Source organism: Mobula hypostoma, chromosome 21 (genome assembly GCF_963921235.1).
Source record: "Mobula hypostoma chromosome 21, sMobHyp1.1, whole genome shotgun sequence".
NCBI lineage: Eukaryota > Metazoa > Chordata > Chondrichthyes > Myliobatiformes > Myliobatidae > Mobula > Mobula hypostoma.
Window position 1 is genome coordinate 33,771,825 of NC_086117.1, and position 19,585 is coordinate 33,791,409.

The following is a 19,585-nucleotide window of genomic DNA, read 5'->3' on the forward strand; positions in this document are numbered from 1 at the left end:
AATATCTTGAACTGGTGCCGGATTCTCGCAGAGTCTGTGCAGTGCTGATGTTGTCTGTCAATCAGCGGCATGCTTACTGCTTGTCAGTGGCTGAACTCATAAATATGAAGGTGAGTCATTCATCACTATACGTGGCTGCACAGGTCAAACAAGCAAAGGTTATCATGCAGTCCAAAATAATCTGATGGGAATCAGTGGGGAGGAGGAACTCAGGCAGCACCCATGAAAAGACATGGGTAGTCCACAGTCAAGACCCTTCATCAGGTCTAGAAAGTAAGAAGGAGATAGCCAGTATAAAAATGATGGGGGATAGGACAGAGCAAGAGCTGGCGAGTGATTGGTGGATCCAGATGAAAGGAAGTATTGAGCAAGTGAGGGAAGGGGAAGAGTGGGAATGATGTAAGAAGCTGGGTACTGACAGAGGACTGAAGAAGATGGGATCGGATAGGAGAGGACAGTGGACCATGGAACAAAGGTGATGGGAACCAAAGTTTTGAACGTGTGGGTGATGGGCAGTTTGAGAGGGTGGGGGAATGGAAGAGATAGAGTGAGAGAAGGATAGAGGGGAATGGTTACTTGAAGTTAGAGAAATCAATGTTCATGTCATCAGGTTGGAGACTACCAAAGTGGGATTTGTGCTGTTCCTCCAAAGGTTCCTTTAAAGATTAGCATGCATTGCAGCCCCAGCCCCTGTTTACAGATCTTGCTCATTGAATCACTTTCAACTGCTGCCTTCACTATGCTGTCAGATTCTGTACTGCATGGAATTACCTCCCAATTGACAATCTCTACTGCACTAACATTGATTTCCTATTCCACTTCAATCTGCATGTATCGTGCCTCTGTTTATTCACTGGCCCAAACCCCAGCACTTATAGGGAGGCAGGGATGGAGTGGGCAGGCTGAACATGAACAGAAAAGCTCTAGTCCTGCTCAACAGGTAATCTAATGGACAGCTCAGGATGAGCAGAATCTTCAGGGGATCCTCCTTAGTAACTCAGAGGTTGGTGAGGTCTGGTAAGTTGGGAGCAGGGCAGGAACTGATGGATACTAGGTAGTGGACAGTCGACAACCAAATTGAAGGCTTACTTAGAGGTTTTAGGTTCCGCACTTTTACCTCTCCTCCCACAGTGAATACACGGAAAGGTATACATTCTGGAATCAGCAGCTTCTATCTCCAATGCAAGACCAAATTTCCCAAACCATGGGAAACGTGTGCCGAACCATGAAATAGAGCTTCCATTTACACCATGATTTAAATGCACTAATTAAGTGTTTCATTTCTCTACAGTCAACTCTTTCTTTTCTCCTCTCTGAACAGATGGATTCATTTCCACAGATGCTGGGATCCCTTGAGGCCTCACCTAAATGAGCAGCCATGCACTGAGTATTTGGCAGACTATTCAATCACAGGGCTTAACACTTGAAGCAGATGCATGCATCCAACGTACACAAAGACTGCAAACAAAAATCAACTGTGATAGAATTAAGAGATAAAATCACCCATTACTTTTCCAATTCTGGATATAAGAAGGCCTCTCAGCCCAAAGAACCTTTGTTGGATTTCTGAGTGAACCTGATTGGTCCTTAAAATTAGCCAGTTCTTTCTAAATGACTGACATCACTGACGTTGTCACTTTTTAATCCAAATTTATCAAATTTCTTGAACGTAGAGAGCCTCTGAAGTGTGACTCCAGTTTAACAGTTCATGTCCCTGGACGCTAGTTCAATAACTTTGCTGCTGTTCTACAGCTCCCTGATTACACAACTTTATGGACAATATTGTATAACCATGTAACAATTACAGCACCAAAACAGGCCACCTCGGCCCTTCTAGTCCATGCCGAACTCTTACTCTCACCTAGTCTCACCGACCTGCACTCAGCCCATAACCTTCCATTCCTTTCCTGTCCATATAGCTATCCAATTTAACTTTAAATGACAACATCGAACCTGCCTCAACCACTTCTGCTGGAAGCTCGTTCCACACAGCTACCACTCTCTGAGTAAAGAAGTTCCCCCTCATGTTACCCCTAAACTTTTGCCCTTTAACTCTCAACTCATGTTCTCTTGTTTGAATCTCCCCCACTGTCAACAGAAAAAGTCTATCCACGTCAACTCTATCTATCCCCCACATAATTTTAAATACTCTATCAAGTCCCCCCTCAACCTTCTACACTCCAAAGAATAAAGACTCAACTTGTTCAACCTTTCTCTGTAACTTAGGAGAGGAAATCCAGGTAACATTCTAGTAGATCTTCTCTGTACTCTCTCAATCTTGTTGGCATCTTTCCTATAATTCGGTGACCAGAACTGTACACAATACTCCAAATTTGGCCTTACCAATGCCTTGTACAATTTCAAAATAACATCCCAACTCCTATACTCAACGCTCTGATTTATAAAGGCCAGCATACCAAAAGTTTTCTTCACCACCCTATCCACATGAGATTCCACCTTCAGTGAACTATGCACCATTATTCCTCGATCCCTCTGTTTTACTGCATTCTTCAATGCCTTACCATTTACCATGTATGTCCTATTTTGATTAGTCCTACCAAAATGTAGTACCTCACATTTTTCAGCATTAAATTCCATCTGCCATCTTTCAGCCCACTCTTCTTACTGGCCTAAATCTCTCTGCAAGCTTTGAAAACCTACTTCATTATCCAGAACTCCACCTATCTGCATCATCTGCATACTTACTAGTCCTACTTACCACCCCATCATCCAGATCATTAATATATATGACAAGCAACATTGGACCCATTTCAGATCCCTGGGGCACACCACTATACACCGGCCTCCAATCTGACAAACAGTTATCCACCACTACTCTCTGGCGTCTCCCATCCAGCCACTGCTGAATCCATTTTACTACTTTGATATTAATACCTAACCATTGAACCTTCCTAATTAACCTTCCATGTGGAACCTTGTCAAAGGCCTTACTGAAGTCTGTATAGACAACATCCACCTCTTTACCCTCGTCAACTTTCCTAGTAACCTTTTCAAAAAATTCAATAAGATTTGTCAAACATGACCTTCCATGCACAAATCTATGTTGACTGTTCCTAATCAGACCCTGTCTGTCCAGATAATTATATATACCATCTCTAAGAATACCTTCCATCAATTTACCCACCACTGACGTCAAACTCACAGGCCGATAATTGCTAAGTTTACTCTTAGAACCCTTTTTAAAGAATGGAACAACATGAGCAATATTCTAATCCTCCAGCACCATCCCCCTTTCTAATGACATTTGAAATATTTCTGTCAGAGCCCCTGCTATTTCCACACTAACTTCCCTCAAGGTCCTAGGGAATAACCTGTCAGGACCTGGAGACTTATCCACTTTTATATTCCTTAAAAGCGCCAGTACTTCCTCTTCTTTAATTATCATAGTTTCCATAACTACCTTACTTGTTTCCCTTACCTTACACAATTCAATATCCTTCTCCTTAGTGAATACCAAAGAAAAGAAATTGTTCAAAATCTCCGCCATCTCTTTTGGCTCCGCACATAGTCGTCCACTGTGATTCTGTAAGGGACCAATTTTATCTCTCACTATCCTTTTGCTATTATTATAATTATAGAAACCCTTTGGATTTATTTTCACCTTACTTGCCAAATCAACCTCATATCTTCTTTTAGCTTTTCTAATTTCTTTCGTAAGATTCTTTTTACATTCTTTATATTCCTCGAGCAGCTCATTTACTCCAAGCTGCCTATATTTATTGTAGATCTCTCTCTTTTTCTGAACCAAGTTTCCAATAACCCTTAAAAACCGTGGCTAAATTGTATGTGTAAATTAGAACATAAAACATAGAATATAAAACAGTACAGCACAGTGTGGGTCCTTAGCCCACAATGTTGGGTCAACCTTTAACCTCTTCCAAGATCAATGTAACCCTTCCCTCCTACATAAACAATAACCCTCTATGTCTCTTTCATCCATGAGCCTATCTCTTAAGTCTCTTAACTGTTTCTAAAGTAACAATCACTACCATGGCCCCTAGCAGTGTGTTCCAAGTACCTATCACTCTGTTTAAAAAACCTACCTCAGACATCTCCCCTAAACATTTCTCCATTCACATGAAAAGAATGTTCTCTGGTAATAGCTACAATTTCCCTCGGGAAAAAGTGCTAGCTGTCCATTCAATATTAGCCTCTTATCATCTTATATACCTATATCTAGTTGCCTCTCTTATAATGAAGGGGAGTATATCTGTATTAATGTATCCATGTATGGTAAGGAAATGGTCATCTTTATGTACAACACTGGTATTGCTATTAACCTCAGGTGAACTGCAATGTACTACTGAGGAGTGCCATACTGAAGATGTGTCATCATTCAGGTGAGAGAATTTAAAAAGAAACACATTCTTTCGGCTTATCACATGGAGGTAATCTGTGGAATCCGTTGCTAAAGGCGGCTGTGGAGGCCAAGTCTTTATGTATATTTAAGGCAGAGGTTGATAGATTCTTGATTGGTCAGATCATGAAGGGATACGGAGAGAATGCAAGAGATTGGGGCTAAGAGGAGAATTGGATCAGCCATGATGAAATGTTGGAGCAGACTCAATGGGCCAAATATCCTAATTCTGCTCCTATATCTTATGGTCTTATACAATGTTCAGTTGCACTATTTCAAGAAAGTGCAGGAGATTTCTCCCAGCAGATATTGCCAATATGATCAGTCAACCAGATTGACTAATGCAGATTATTTACTTATTGTTCTATTTCTATTAATGAGAGAACGGATACAAGAAGTGTTACAAAAGGTGAAAAATCTTGCATATAAGGTTATATAAATATTATTGTGTTTTTAATATTTCAATAACATTTGAGTAATCTTACAAGTATGTTGGTTGAGTAAGTATTGTTGTCTGTTTAAATAATTTGTCACATGTTATATGTAAAATATATTAATTACATACATCATCACACTACGACTTGATACGTGTGCACCTTGCTTAAAGTAAACCCAAAGTAAGATCCATATTTTGAACCCCCCCATCTTTCCTTAAATTAGTTTAATGTTTTGAAGTTACATAACATAACTTATGTTGAACTCATTATACTGGTAAACATCGCTCAGGAAGACCTGACTGAAATTCAAACACAGACTCTTTCCATAGCATGTATGCATCCACTGATTTCTATGGGTAAAGTTTATTTGGACACAAAATGTAGAATCTCAGCCACAATATAAAAATCATAGACACATGAAATTCTGTGGGTGCTGGAAATCTTTATAGACATACACAAAATGCTGCAGGAACTCAGCAGGTCTTGATGAAAGGCCTCAGCCTAAATTGTTGACTGTTTATTTGTTTCCACAGATGTGACCTGATCTGCTGAGTTCCTCCAGCATCTTGTGTGTGCTGTTAAAAATATCTCTTCTTCTGGTTAGAGATACAGAATGGTACCCAAGAATGATGCCAATACTTAGATTTTAGCAAGATAACTCGGAGGCAGGCAATCACCCCACAAAGTAGATAAATATGCACTTAATGTTGTCTTTGGAGTAGGAGGTACATGGCTTCGATAAGAGGAGAGTGCTGAATGGAGGAGACAGATGAAGTTTGTTGTTGGTAGTGCCAGGCTTTACTTATTGGACTAGAATATGGCTGAGAAGTTTCATCGCAAAGTGTGTTGTTCCAGGATTAATTGCTGTTGTGGAAGTTAGAGAAAAATTGAGTGTGGATAGGACAATTTATAGAAGAGTTCCAGCACTTTTCAGATTTAAGTGAGCATTAATACTAAACCATGTTCTTAGACCGTGCCAAAATCTATTCAATTAATGGGAAAATTTCACGGTTATGCAGCAAACCCTCCTATAAACATTAAACCACTAGCCGTATGCTACAAAAAGCTCTTAGGTTATTGGATGCATAGCACAGATGAGTAGGTAATACCTGGGAAATATTACAATGCAAATGTAATGTGTAAAACAAAGCAATCATAAAGTTCCATCTTAAATTCTGTGCATGACTTTGGAGCATATATAACAGACGGGGTGAAATAGAAATGCAGAGCATACAGAATTAGTAATAAATGGTGGTAGAGAATAAATAACTAAATATCAATAATAGGCAGAAACCAAGACATGAAGAGAACAGCAACCATTTAAATACAAGGAAGATGGAGACTGAACTGAAACACCGACAAGATCAGCTAGACAAGAAAAAGCAGTGTGCATATGAGCTCTGTCACCTGTCAAAGGCAGGAGGTACAGAAGCCTGAAGCCCCAAGGAGCCATAAGATTGCATAGAGGGAGAGAGAGTTTAGAAGAAGTGAGTGGGAGCAGCTGACACAATTTATGCACCACGGTCCTGAGGAGATACAAGACTGAGTAGTGGGAGAGAGAGTTTAAAAGAGGCAAACTGGGGTAGTTGGCACATTTTGCAAACCGCAGTCCAAAGGAGACATCAGATTGCATAGAGGGAGAGAGAGTTCAAAAGAAGAAAGTGGGGGCATTTGGAGCATTTTGCACCCCATGGTTCCTGTGGACACATTGGATTGTCCATAAATATGTACTTAGCAAAAACTAATACAAAGAAGTTAGGTTTAAGCAGAGCAGCCATTGTGTGACTGGGCCAGTGTTGCAGTGGGGTTTTGAGGCTTTGGCTCATCCAGACCAGTGAGAAGAGGCATAGGCAGATATTTTTTTGTTATTTATTTGTTCTTTCTGTCTTAATGTACACTTAGAGCAGTGGGGATGCCAGACAGGATACTAAAATGCTCCTTTTGTGGGATGTGGGAAGGCAGGGAGACCTTCAGAGTCCCTGATGACTATATCTGCAAAAAAATGCATCCATCTACAGGTTCTAACAGACCCGCTAAGAAATTGCAACTGGATCTGGGTAAACCCCAGATCATTCAAGAGTCTGAGGGGCTGATAAGCAGTATATGCAAGGAGATAGTTACACCCAAAGTGCAAGGCACAGGTAACTGGGTGACCATCAGAAGGGGGAAAGGGGATAGGTAGCCAGTGCAGAGTGCCCCTGTGGCCAACCCTCTCAACAATAGCTATAGCGCTTTGGATGCTGTTGGGAGGATGACCTAGCAGAAGAAAGTCACAGTGATCACGTCTCTGGCAATGTCTGGCTCTGAGCTTCAGAAGAGAAGGGGGGAAAAGAGATGAACTGTAGTGATAGGGGATTCATTGGTTAGGGAAAAGAAAAGAGATTCTGTAGATGAAAAAGTTATTCCATGATGGTTTGGTGCCTCCTGGGTGCCAGGGCTAGGAACATCTTGGGTTGAGTCCACAGCATTTTTAAGTGGGAGGGTGAATAGCCAGCAGTCATGTTCCACGTTGGTACCGATGACATGGGGGAATAGGTGCCGAGGTCCTGCAAAGTAAGTTGAAGAAGTTAGGTGCTAAGTTAAAGGACAGGCCCTCTGGGGCAGGGCAGGGCTGAAATGATACAGGGCAGGTAACAGAAACACTTTGCAACTAGTGATCATAATGCCATTAGTTTCAAGGTAATTATGGAAAAGGGTAGACTCATTCTTGGGTCCAGTTTCTAAACTGGAGAAAGGCCAATTTAGATAGTATCAGAAAGAATCTGGAAAGTGTGAATTAGGACAGGGTATTTTCTCGCAAAGGTGTACTTGGTAAATGGGGGACCTACAAAAGTGAAATTTTGAGTGTATAGAGTTTGTATGCTTCTGTCAGAATAAGAGCCAGGAATAACGGGTTTAGGGAACCTTGATCTTCAAGAGATATTGAGGCCCTTATTAAGAAAAAGAAGGAGGTGGCCAGCTGGTAAAGGTAGGTAGAAACAAATGTGGTACCTGGGCAGTATAAAAAATGCAAGAGAACACCTAAGAAGGAAATCAGGAGGGCTATAAGAAGATATGAGGTTGCTCTAGCAGACAAGGGGAAATCTTAAATGGATTGTTTGCCTCTGTATTTACTCAGGAGATGGACACAGAGTCTATACAGGTGAGGCAATGCAACAGTGACATCATGGACCCTATACAGATTACAGAGGAGGAGGTCTTTGCTGTTTTGAGGCAAATTAGGGTAGATACATCCCCAGAGCTGGACAATGTGTTCTGTTGGACCCTGTGGGAGGTTAGAGCAGAAATTGTAGGGACCCTAGCAGTGATATTTCAAACATTGTTAGCCACAGGTGAAGTGCCACAGGATTGAAGGATAGCTAATGTTTCATTATTTAAGAAAGGCTCAATGAATAAACCAGGAAATTATAGATTGGTGAGCCTGACATCAGTAGTTGGAAAATTAATGGAAGGTATTCTAGACAACCAGATATAAAATTATTTAGATAGACAGCGACTGATTAGGGATAGTCAGCATGGCTTAGTGCATAGTAGGTCATATCCCATCAATCTTATAGAGTTTTCTGAGGAAGTTGTTGTGTGAATGAAGTCACTGGAGAAAAGTACTGTTAGAAATGAACGGGCTCTTTATTTGACAAAACAAGATACAGCAAGCATCATATGGAGCAACACGCAAAAAATGTTGGTGGAACGCAGCAGGCCAGACAGCATCCATAGGCAGAAGCACAGTCGATGTTTCGGGCCGAGGCCCTTCATCAGGACTAACTGAAAGAAGTGATAGTAAGAAATTTGAAAGTCTAAAACTTTGAAAGCATCATATTGAGATGCTTTTGGTGGAAGAATCTTCCTGTGCCCAACACTACACACATTTTATATGCTGAAGATCAAAGAATATCCAGGACAATTCAAACAAATGCATACTTACAATGCCCTCTTGAACTACACATGTAACAGTATACAATGTCTGGATCTTCACACCATCACACCCCAAATAAGTGTTAATTATATCATATCCATGCAACAGGATGTTGATTGGATTCATGCATATATTATCAATCAGTTAAGTGCCTACTTCCTGGTTGGTCTGGTCTGTGATTCAAGGCTTTTAGGAACTTATTATTCTGAGCTGCAATTTAATGTTGAATTAATAGTTAATAGTTATAATTAGATAATAGTTATGAGGATTTTTTAATGATATAGTAGTGAGGACAGTGTTTGATAGTTGTAATGGTTATAAGTGATTATATAATAAACCCCACAGTTCCAGAATGTTCTTGTCATTTTCAGTTTCAACAAAATATATTTAAATCATTATGGCTGTTATGTTTTCATGTCATAGGTAAAAGAGGACACGATATTGTGTGATAGTATAGGTTTTTTCTCCATAAACAAGTGGTGTAAAATCTAAAAAATACACTCTCCCTGCTCTCTGAAACATTAATTAAGGATTAATCACCCATTTATTAATGTCAGATAGGCTATTTATACATTGTAAATAGATCTGTGGTTCAAAATTTGGTATAGACACTTGTTATGAGGGGATTCTTGGGCCGAGTCAAAACTGACCTGGACCATACTGTGGAGGGAGAGAATATGAACAGTATGTAAGGATTAAATTAAATCTATAATCTATATTCAGAATTGAAGGTTGGTGACCATTTGCTAAGTGTGCTAAGCCTAAAACTTGCTCCAACAGTCTGCCCTCTTGGCCCTCATGGACAAAAATAATTTGAGCCAAACAAGGCCAACCTGAAGGAGGATCTATTCAAATAGGGCAGCAAAAATGCACTGTCTCAGAATTTCCCCCCGCCCGCCAATTACTTTACTTGCATCTACATCTACCCCGTCATCCCAAATCACTCCTTACAAAATGTTAAGCAGAGAGATTGTTCCAGAAATTTGAACAACAGTCTTTAGAAATGTGGCTTTGTTTGTCTGCCTGTTGGCTCTTCCCCTGCTGATCATTTGTAGCCTAATCACACTCCCTGTCTTCACCCCTTCATTTTCTGGTAGCTAAAATGCTCTCTTTCCAGGGACACCAGCAAGGGAAATGTATCAGTGTGGTAAACCATATTTATATATGTTGTAACTGGGTTAACTGTCTGGACACGCCCCTCTGCTGACTGCTCCTGTGGCTCCTCCCACAGAGCCCTGAATAAAGGCGATTGTGCCATTGCTCCTCCTCTCAGTCCAGGGGCAGACACTCAGCATGCTGGAGGTCACATTTTACTGCTAATAAAAGCCTTTCAGTATTTACTCTACTTCCAGTCTTTTGGAGTTATTGATGGTGCATCAATCAGGCTCATAGACCCTCTCATCAATGTACAGGAAGGGGTAGGGCTAAGGTCTCTATTCGAATGACTGCAAGGACCTCTCCCCGCTGGCACTCCTTTAGAACTGTCTAGTCAATCGCTGGCCAGACTGCTGAAAGAGTCCAGCTCATTCAGGCCCCATTCAGGCTGGGGCTGACTGTTTTCAGGTGCTGAGTGCAATTTTTCTCAGTCTGCCATACTTTTGAAGTTATGGAACCTGCTGCCTCTGTTTTAACAAAACCCTCCCCACCTATTTTCCCCAATATTTTTTTTCTATTCTATGCTATTCAACTAATTATCTACCTTCAGCAACTAACCTTCATTACAGAGTACCATTACATTAGACTTCAGCATGATATTCATGGGTTTCTGTCACACTCATGGAGTCTTCTGCCTTCACGTTTGTTCAGGGTGTGTTTCCACCAACTGTGGTCAGGTCTGGTGTGGCCAGCTGGTGTTCATCTCTTAGGTTCTAGTAACTACATAGTTACTGGGTTCACTTGAACCCCTGTTCTGTCTGTGGGGGAAACAAGAAGATGAATCGTACGGTTTAACCTGAGTCCAGTTTTTCACTGGCTGCCTCGCCGAGTCTGCACCCAGACACAAGTGTCACTTGTTAAAGTACCATTTGTGGTTCTGTCGATCAGGGGGCAAACCCTGCCCTTTCAGGCAACACCCTCACCATGACTTGGTCACCCGGCTGTGGGAAAACTATCTCCTTTCCCTCTGGCTCTCTTTGACAGCAATGTGCTGCTGTCATTTTGCTCGCTCCTGCAACACTTTAAGTTGGTTACAAAGCTCTTCCATATACCATGTCATTCCATTGCTGTAAGCCCCAGACTCACCACAACCCAAAATTACCTGAATTAAAGGAATTTCATTGCTCGCCCTATCAATAATTCATAGGGGCTGAGACCTAGCATGTTGTTTGAGGTTGCTCGCAATTTCATCAGGATTCCTGGTAATGTGTCAACCTGTGTCTTTCCTGACTCAGTTATAGCTTTGCTAGGGTATTCTTGATTGTTCCGTTCCTCTTTCTATTATTCCTGAACTCTGAGTGTGGTGGGGTACGTGGAACTGTTGTCAAATCCCAAAGAGTCCGCACATTTCTTTCCCTGTGAAATATGCTCCCTGTTCCAAGCCCATCTGGATTGGTGTTCCCCACCTAGTGAGGACTTCCTTTGCTAGAATCCATGAAGCTATATTGACGGTGCAGTCCCTTGTTGGGAAAGCCTCTTCCCACCAGGTGAAGTGATCCTTAATTACTAGACAGTAGTTTATCCCTCCGCTTTTTCTTAGGGCCCTGTGAAGTTTATCTGGCCGTGACTGGTTTACCAGTGTAGCTTTATGCCTTTACCATGGTTATGCTGGGCACAAATGATACAATGGCAGCAGAATCTCTCAACGTCCCAGCCCCTCCCTGACCACCACCAGTCCTGCCGGAGGGTTGTGATCATGCTCTGCCTTCCCTGATGCATCACCCCCTGATACTACTTCAGTAGCATTTGTCTAATACATGGTGGGACCACCATGACTCTTTCCTCCTCATGTGTCCAACTCCCATAAGGCTCATCCTTTACTCCCTTTCTCCTCCTTCTGCCTCCACCTCTTCATATGATTCTATTAAGCTGGTGTCCGTTGTTTCTTCCTGAACACTTGCAACTTCAATTGTTTCTTGTTCCTCTGCTGCCCTCTTCACACTGATATCTGCCCACTCATCTCCTTTCAGCTCCTTACTCTCTCCTTTCTGGTGAGCTTTTATTTTGATTGCTGTCATCTCTGCCTGCAGCCTCACTGCTTCCAGCGGCTGATGTATCAGGTGCCCGGGCTAAACAACCTACACCTGTTGGCAACAAATTCTTGTTGTGCCCATGCCATCAGGTAATCATACACCACCCTGAAAGCATACCTGATATATATATATTTGCTTGTCTGCCTTTACTGTAGCGCAGAGCTTCTATCAGTGTGACCAGTTCCACCACCTGAGCTGAGTAACCCCCTGGCAGTTCTCCTGAAGCGAATTCTTCACCTGTTTGCTTCACCATGTCCTCCCAGTCTGTAACTTCCCATCTATGTACCTCCAAGACCCATCTGTAAAAGTCCTCCTTCATTGCTGCAGTATAGGTGAAAGGGGCGGGTAATTCTAGCACAGGTGCAGAGACCAGGGATTTCTTAATATCTGTAAAAACCTTTTCCTCATCTTACTTATTCCAGAGGGGGTTTCCCTCCTTTAATTAAGGCCTGTATTCGGAACCACTAGTGATGAGAACCCTGGTATGAAATTATGGTAGTAATAGACCCATTATCTTCCTCACTCCCCTAATGTTTATTGGGCGAGGCACAGATCTGATTGCAAACGTCTGTCATCTGACATGTCCTTCCTCCCCTGGACAATGGTGTAGCTTAAGCTTGCTTTCCTATCTGAGCCTTTTGTGGACCGATTTTAAACCCATCGTCTTGCAGTACCTCTAAAACACTGACTATCACCCCTAAATGACCTGTTTCATCTTCCGAAGCAACTAGTAGGTTATCTACATATTGTAAGATGGTTGGCCAGTAGGGCATTAGATTGAACTTTTCCAAAGTCTGCGGCCGACCTCCTGAAAAATGGCTAGGCTATTGTGAGATACAATCTTGGCGTGCTCTTATTAAGGGCTGCATATTCTATTGTTAATTACTGTGATCTATTGGCCTTCTTTACTGGCCGTATAGGCAAGTTAGTAGTTGACACAGTCTATTTAAGAGTTCTCTGGTGTTTATTCTGCCCTCCCCCCATCTTAACTGGGTTTACCTTTACTCGACCACAATTTTGCTTGTGTCTAGCCCACACTGCTAGGAACTGGGGACGAAGTAACCCATAGAAACTATCCTGGTTCCAGTCTCTGATGATCAGAGAAGCTGTGACTATGCTGGCTAGGTTGTATATTCCATTGGTTGTACGTGTTCGCTGCCCAGTTTTGTCCACATTACTTCTCCATTTCCAGGATCTATAATGATCCTTACTTCCCTTAGAGTGACTATTCCAAGGATAGTGCCCTCATTATTTGGACAGACCCAGAAATACACTGGAAATTGCACTCTGCTGATTTTGAGTATCTGCAACTCACTTCTTTCTGTTTTCACTGTTTTACCTCTTACACACTTAATATAAATAGCCTATCCAGTTGTTGGCAAGGGTAGGTCAGTTATCGATACCAATGCCCCTGTGTCCACTGACATACTTCATTGCCACCCCCTAACAATGCTGTTGTGAGTATCTGTGGTCACCAGTGCTGGCAGATGGAATTTAATGCAGATAAGTGCGAGGTGTTGCACTTAGGGAGGACAAACCAGGATAGTTCTGATATGATGAGCAGTTGTGCACTGGGGAGTGCAGTAGAACAGAGGGATCTGGCAGTTCAGATCTATAATTCCTTCAAAGTGGCATCTCAGCTACATAGATGCAGTTGTAAAGAAAGCTTTTAGCACATTGACATTGATAAATCAATGTATTGAGTACAGGAGCTGGGATGTTATGTTGAAACTGAATAAGGCATTGGCAAGTATTGTGTCCAGTTTGGTCACCGACCTGCAGGAAATATGTAAATAAGATGAAAGAGTGCAGAAAAAATTTACAGGGATGTTGCTGGAACTTGAAGACATTACAGGAAGAGGTTAAATAGGTTACGACTTTATTTCCTAGAACATAGAAGATGGAGGGGAGTTTTGACAGAAATATACAAAACTATAAGGGGTATAGATACAATGAATGCAAGCAGGCTTTTTCCACTGAGATTGGATAAGACTTGGACTAGAGGCTATGAACTAAGGGTGAAAGGTGAAATGTTTAAGGGGAACAGGAGGGTGGTGAGAGTATGGAATAAGCTGTCAGCACAAGTCATGGATGAGGGGTCAATTTCAAAATTTGAGAGAAATTAGGAAAGGTATATAAGGGGTCTGGTCTGGATGCAGGTTGAAGGGACAAGGAGGTTAATGGCTCTGCACAGACTAGGTGAGCCAAAAGTCCTGTTTCTATCTCTCCTACATCCCTGGTATTCAAAAACAGCTACTTAACCAACAGCTGAAAACCTAATCACTGAAGTTTAGCATCATCATGTACTCTGACCACCTTGTAGCAAGATCGACTCTTTTGTTCTAATTCTATTTTCTTGTAAAATTGTGTATAATTTATGATTATTTTGTGAATGCAGCTTGTACAATTCTAGTGTATGTGTTTGTAATGCCGCTGCAAGTAACGTGTATACATGTGCATACAATAACCTCAACTTTGATTAAAGAATATGTAATTACTATACAAGTCCAAACGGAAAACGGAAGGTAAAGATGGACCAAATCGTGCATTATAATGGCACAATTATGAAGTTCAAGAAGATTAGAGTCAGAAAATAAATACACTTCAACAACACATTCAATTCCAATTTCTACCCTCCATTACTGTCCACCAAGCACATCTAACCTTTGTTTTAGTAGTCCCCTCTCTACACTTGGTATCTTCTCTCTCTACTCCCAGGCTTTTTTCCTGAAGTAAGGTTTCAAACTGAAATGCTGAGAATTCCATCCCTCCCACAGATTCTGTTCAACCTAACCGAAATCCTCCAGCATGTTGTTCGTGTATTGGTTCCCAGTAGCTGCAGTCTCTTGTGTCTCAGTACAGTAACATGTTAGTTGAAGTAGCAGAGAAGAGGTCAAGGGGTAGAACAAGGGCACCAAAGGGCTGAACAAGAACAAGGGATGGAACAAGGGGTGGAACGAGGGGTGAATCCAGAAATCAAAGTTACAAAGGGAATTGGGATTCCCTAACATGGGAGCTGCTTGGTATTATGGAAGCATTCATTTCAAGAGACCTAGAATATCAAAACAAGGATGTAATCCCAAGTCTTTATAAGGCATTGGTCAGACAATATTTATTTAAAGATACAGCACAGAACGGGCCCTTCTGGCACAATGAACCACACCAACCAGCAACTCACCTACTTAACACTAGACAGGATAATTTACACTGAGAAATTAACCTAATAACCGGTATGTCTTTCGACTGTTGGAGGAAATTGGAGCAGCTGGAGGAAACCCCACAGTCAGAGAGAACATACAAATGTTTCATAGATGGCGGCAGAATTGAACTCTGAACTCCAACACCCTGAGCTGTGGTGGCACCACAATGTCACCATGGCACCCCATTTGGAGTATTGTGAGTAGCTTTGGGCCCCATATCTAGCTGGCATTAGAGAATGCCTGCAGGAGATGTACAAGAATGATCCTGGGAATGAAAATGTTGATGTATGGAAAGCATTCGATGGCTCTGGGCCTATCCTGTCTGGAGTTTATAAGAATGAGGGGAGATCTCATTGAAATCTGTTGAATATTGAAAGACAGATTGAATTTTGTGGTAGATTGCAGACAGCTGCAACTCAGGATCTTGAACTATATACAGTATTTTTTGTGTGACTGTATTTTACTGATATATGTGCTTTCCATCTTAAATCTGCTATAATGTGCCCTGTACTATGTGTGACTGTTGGTACTGCGTTTTGCACATTGGCCACAGAGTAACGCTGTTTCGTTTGGCTGTATTCATGGGTGTTCATGTATAGTTGAACAACACTTAAACTTGAACTTGAATTGACATGGAGAGGATGTTTCCAATAGTGAGAGTGAGCATAGCCTCAGAATAGAAATGAGGAGGAATTTCTTTAGGCAGAGGTTGGTGTGTGTTTGGAAATCATTGTCACAGACGGCTGTGGATGCCAAGTCAGTGGGTATATTCAAAACAGAGGTTGATAAGTTCTTGATGAAGAAGGGTGTCAAAGGTTACAGAGAGTTGGCAGGAGAACAGGGTTGGGAAGGAATCTAAAACAACCACAGTCAAATGGTGGAGCAGTCTTGATGGGCCAAATAGCCTAATTCTACTTCTATGTCTTATGGTTTTATGGGAGAAAGGGAATTTCCTGACAAGGTGAAAATATATGGTTATTTAAGGGCAGTCAAGTGTTTTTCATTGTAGAGTCTGGCCTGCTGGATTATACAAATGAAAGAAAAAGGTAAAAAAAAGGGGGCATAGCAGCAAAAATTAACAGAGAGAAGGAATGAGAATGTAGGAGAATTCAATACTGAGTTCTGCAAGCTGCAACATGTCGACACATGAGGTGATTTTCATTGAAGATATTTACTGACCTGCAGAGTTATTTCCAGAATATTCTGATTTTATTTATATTTTTTAGTCTGACAGAAATATAATCTAAACTAAAGTTATCTGCAGTACTGCTCAGCTCTCCCTACCCCTTTGTGCAGCCAAGTCCATGAGTTAATGTACACCACCAATAATTGGCAATGAATTAAGTTTGTTCTACATTTGGACATTATCGAATGTGATGAATACGATAGACAAATGGATGAAATTGAATCTGTCATCTCTGGCCAAGATGGCAATGAAGGATTAGTACACGAGATGTAATTGCTTTTCTGTAAATTGCAATAACTGCAAAAGGCAGCGGTTTATTTAAGTTGCACATATATTATACTCCAGCTATGAAGGTCAAATTATTTGAAAGATTAACAAGGTAGAATTCTGAAGCATCTCTACATCAACACCAGAAGCTAGGGATCCATTGTCTTTTCTTATTTTCTCGAATGTAGTTCAATATTTGGTTGCATTTGTTATCTTATATCAAATACTTTGTTTTTCATTTTTGAGACTGGGGAAGATTGGAGGAGGGTGAATAAATTGGAGGGGTGGAAGAAAGTGGAGATGGGATAAGCTGGAGGAGGGACAGATGTGGAGGGCCAAATTGGAACTGATGAGGGACAGTTTGGATAGAGCAAGCTGAGGAATACTGGAGATGAGGACGGGTGAGGAGGCTGAAGAAGGGGAGGATTAGGGACATGTAGAAACAGGGAGAGGTGTGGAGGTTAGACATTGGGTTTGTAAGAGCTACACTACTCTGCAAATTCTTCCGAGAAGCTGCATAACTCAACATTGCCAGGATAAGGATCTTCATAACTGATATGATTGAAATAACACAATCCAAATTATAAAATGATGTACATTCTCTTGGTTAATCAATCTTTGACTCTGCTCATGCTAGGCTTCACACAGTGTGGCTGTGCCTTCTTCTATTCAATAGACCAGCCACTGACTGGATTTCTGATCAAAGGGGCTATTCACCGCTGCAAGGGCTAGCAGATACTGCTGGCTCACTGCACGCTGATGCAGTGAGATCATAGCTGGCACCTGTGGGAGTTAAAAAGATTTCTAATTAGATAAAGCCGTAAGTGCTATACTAAAAGCATTGGAGAAACTCAGCAGGTTAAGCAACATCCTTAGAAGGAAATGAACAGTCAACATTTCAGGTCGAGAACTTTTAGCTGGTAGGTATCATGGAACTCACTGCCCAATAATATTGAATTTTGGAAGTAGAATGTGAATCATATGTACTATCATATCAAGAGTTTAGCACATATAATTAAGATAGATTTCTAATCCTATCTGTACCTCGTTACTACCCATTATGCTGCAGGCATTTAGGGCAGCAATGAAGGTCCTCCATCTCTGGTGATGTTCAGAGCTTCCTTCATCACTTCTTCTCAGTTTTCACGATCAGTCATGCAAGTCCCGGGTGGAGACTCAGGAATGCCATCGCACTCAGATGTAGAAGGATTCTTCATTTTTGTTTCTGTAGCAGTTTTGTTTTGCCAGTCATGGTTGTTAGCCCTGAGCTGAACCCCCGAACCTGGAGGACCAGTGGAGCACTCTTAGTCTGGTCTCGATCCTTTGACCTGCTTAGCAGGGGAGACTCTACCAAGAGCGATTCTAGCCAACATACGTCTTTGGGTCATTAAGGCACACGTGTCTTCAAACCAGGACAAGGATGTGGTCATCTTGGAGGCTTTGTACCTAGATCTGTGTTTAAATCATGCTGAGCAAACATTCCCTTTTTCTACATTAAATACATTTTGTTTTCATTGACCAATTATATTGCAAGGGGTGATTGATAAGTTTGTGGCCTAAGGTAGAAGGAGTCAATTTTAAAAAACCTAGCACATTTATTTTTCAACATAGTCCCCTCCTACATTTACACACTTAGTCCAGTGGTCGTGGAGCATACGGATCTTGGACCTCCAGAAGGTGTCCACAGCGGGCGATTGATAAGTTTGTGGCCTAAGACAGAAAGAGATGAGTTATGCAGCTCTCATTGCATGCACATGCAGTTCAAATCTTTGAGTGATTATGCAGAAAGTTTGAAGTTAATAACTCATCTCCTTCTACCTTAGGCCACAAACCTATCAATCACCCCTGCTGTGGACACTTTCTGGAGGTTCAAGATCCATATGCTCCATGACCGCTGGACTATGTGTGCAAATGTGGGGGGGGGGGACTATATTGAAAAATAAATGTGCTAGGTTTTCTAAAATTGACTCCTTCTACCTTAGGTCACAAACTTATCAATCACCCCTCGTATGACTTGTCACTCTCAACAATGCAACTTACAGTCTACCAAGTTAATATTTCTTTATTATTGTGATTTGGCAAACCCAGTTGAACAGATAATAAAACTTTACAATCAAATCCTAGTGTAATCCAAATCAGCTTGTATTTATGTAGCTCATAAATCTCACCTCTTAGAACGCCTGAAGATATTTCATGTAATATTTTGAAGTGTAATTAATGCTAAATGAACATGCTAATTAAATTAAGAATTCAACATTGCTTGAAAAGAATTATGTCCTAACAAAAATTGCTTGAGATTCTGGTGTCTAAATATTCAAGGTAAGTGGTTCTACTATTACTTTGTATGAATAACACAATAACTTTAGACAAGGAATATCTGTGTAGTTAGTATACATATGAAAATTTTCCTGTGTAAAGTTGATGCTCCATACAGTGAAATGAATAAATTATCACAGGTTCCTGTACTTGCACTGTAGATCTAAACTTAAAGAGATGTTTGGAACAAAATTATTATAGATGACCTCTGTTCATCTGGGTCACTCTAGATTTTAGTAGTGCAGATTTTCTGTGCTATTGGATGCTATTATTATTAATTTTCTATAAATTCACTTATTTTTAAAGATGTTACCAGAACCAGTTTAGTGAATCTGGTAGCATGGTAACAGAAACAGGTGTGTTCACAAGGAGTGTGGGTACCTTATGCTTTGATGAATGGAGGAAACTGCATGAACCAGGATTCCAGCAAGCAAATGTGGGAACCAGGATCCTGCAATGTATCCAAATTGTTGTATAGAGGATTACAGATAACAGATTGCTCTGATAAGATTACGAATGGTTTGCAAAATTAAACATTGTTCCAGTAATGGTGATTTTACACATCATAAGTAATTAACTAGATACTGTGTTGTGAGGTTCTTCTCGAAGTCATGAAAAGCACTCTGTAAGTTCTTTGTCCTTGCAATAAGTTTTGTTCAACCTCTGATATCAAGAACTATTCAAACTACAAATTCTC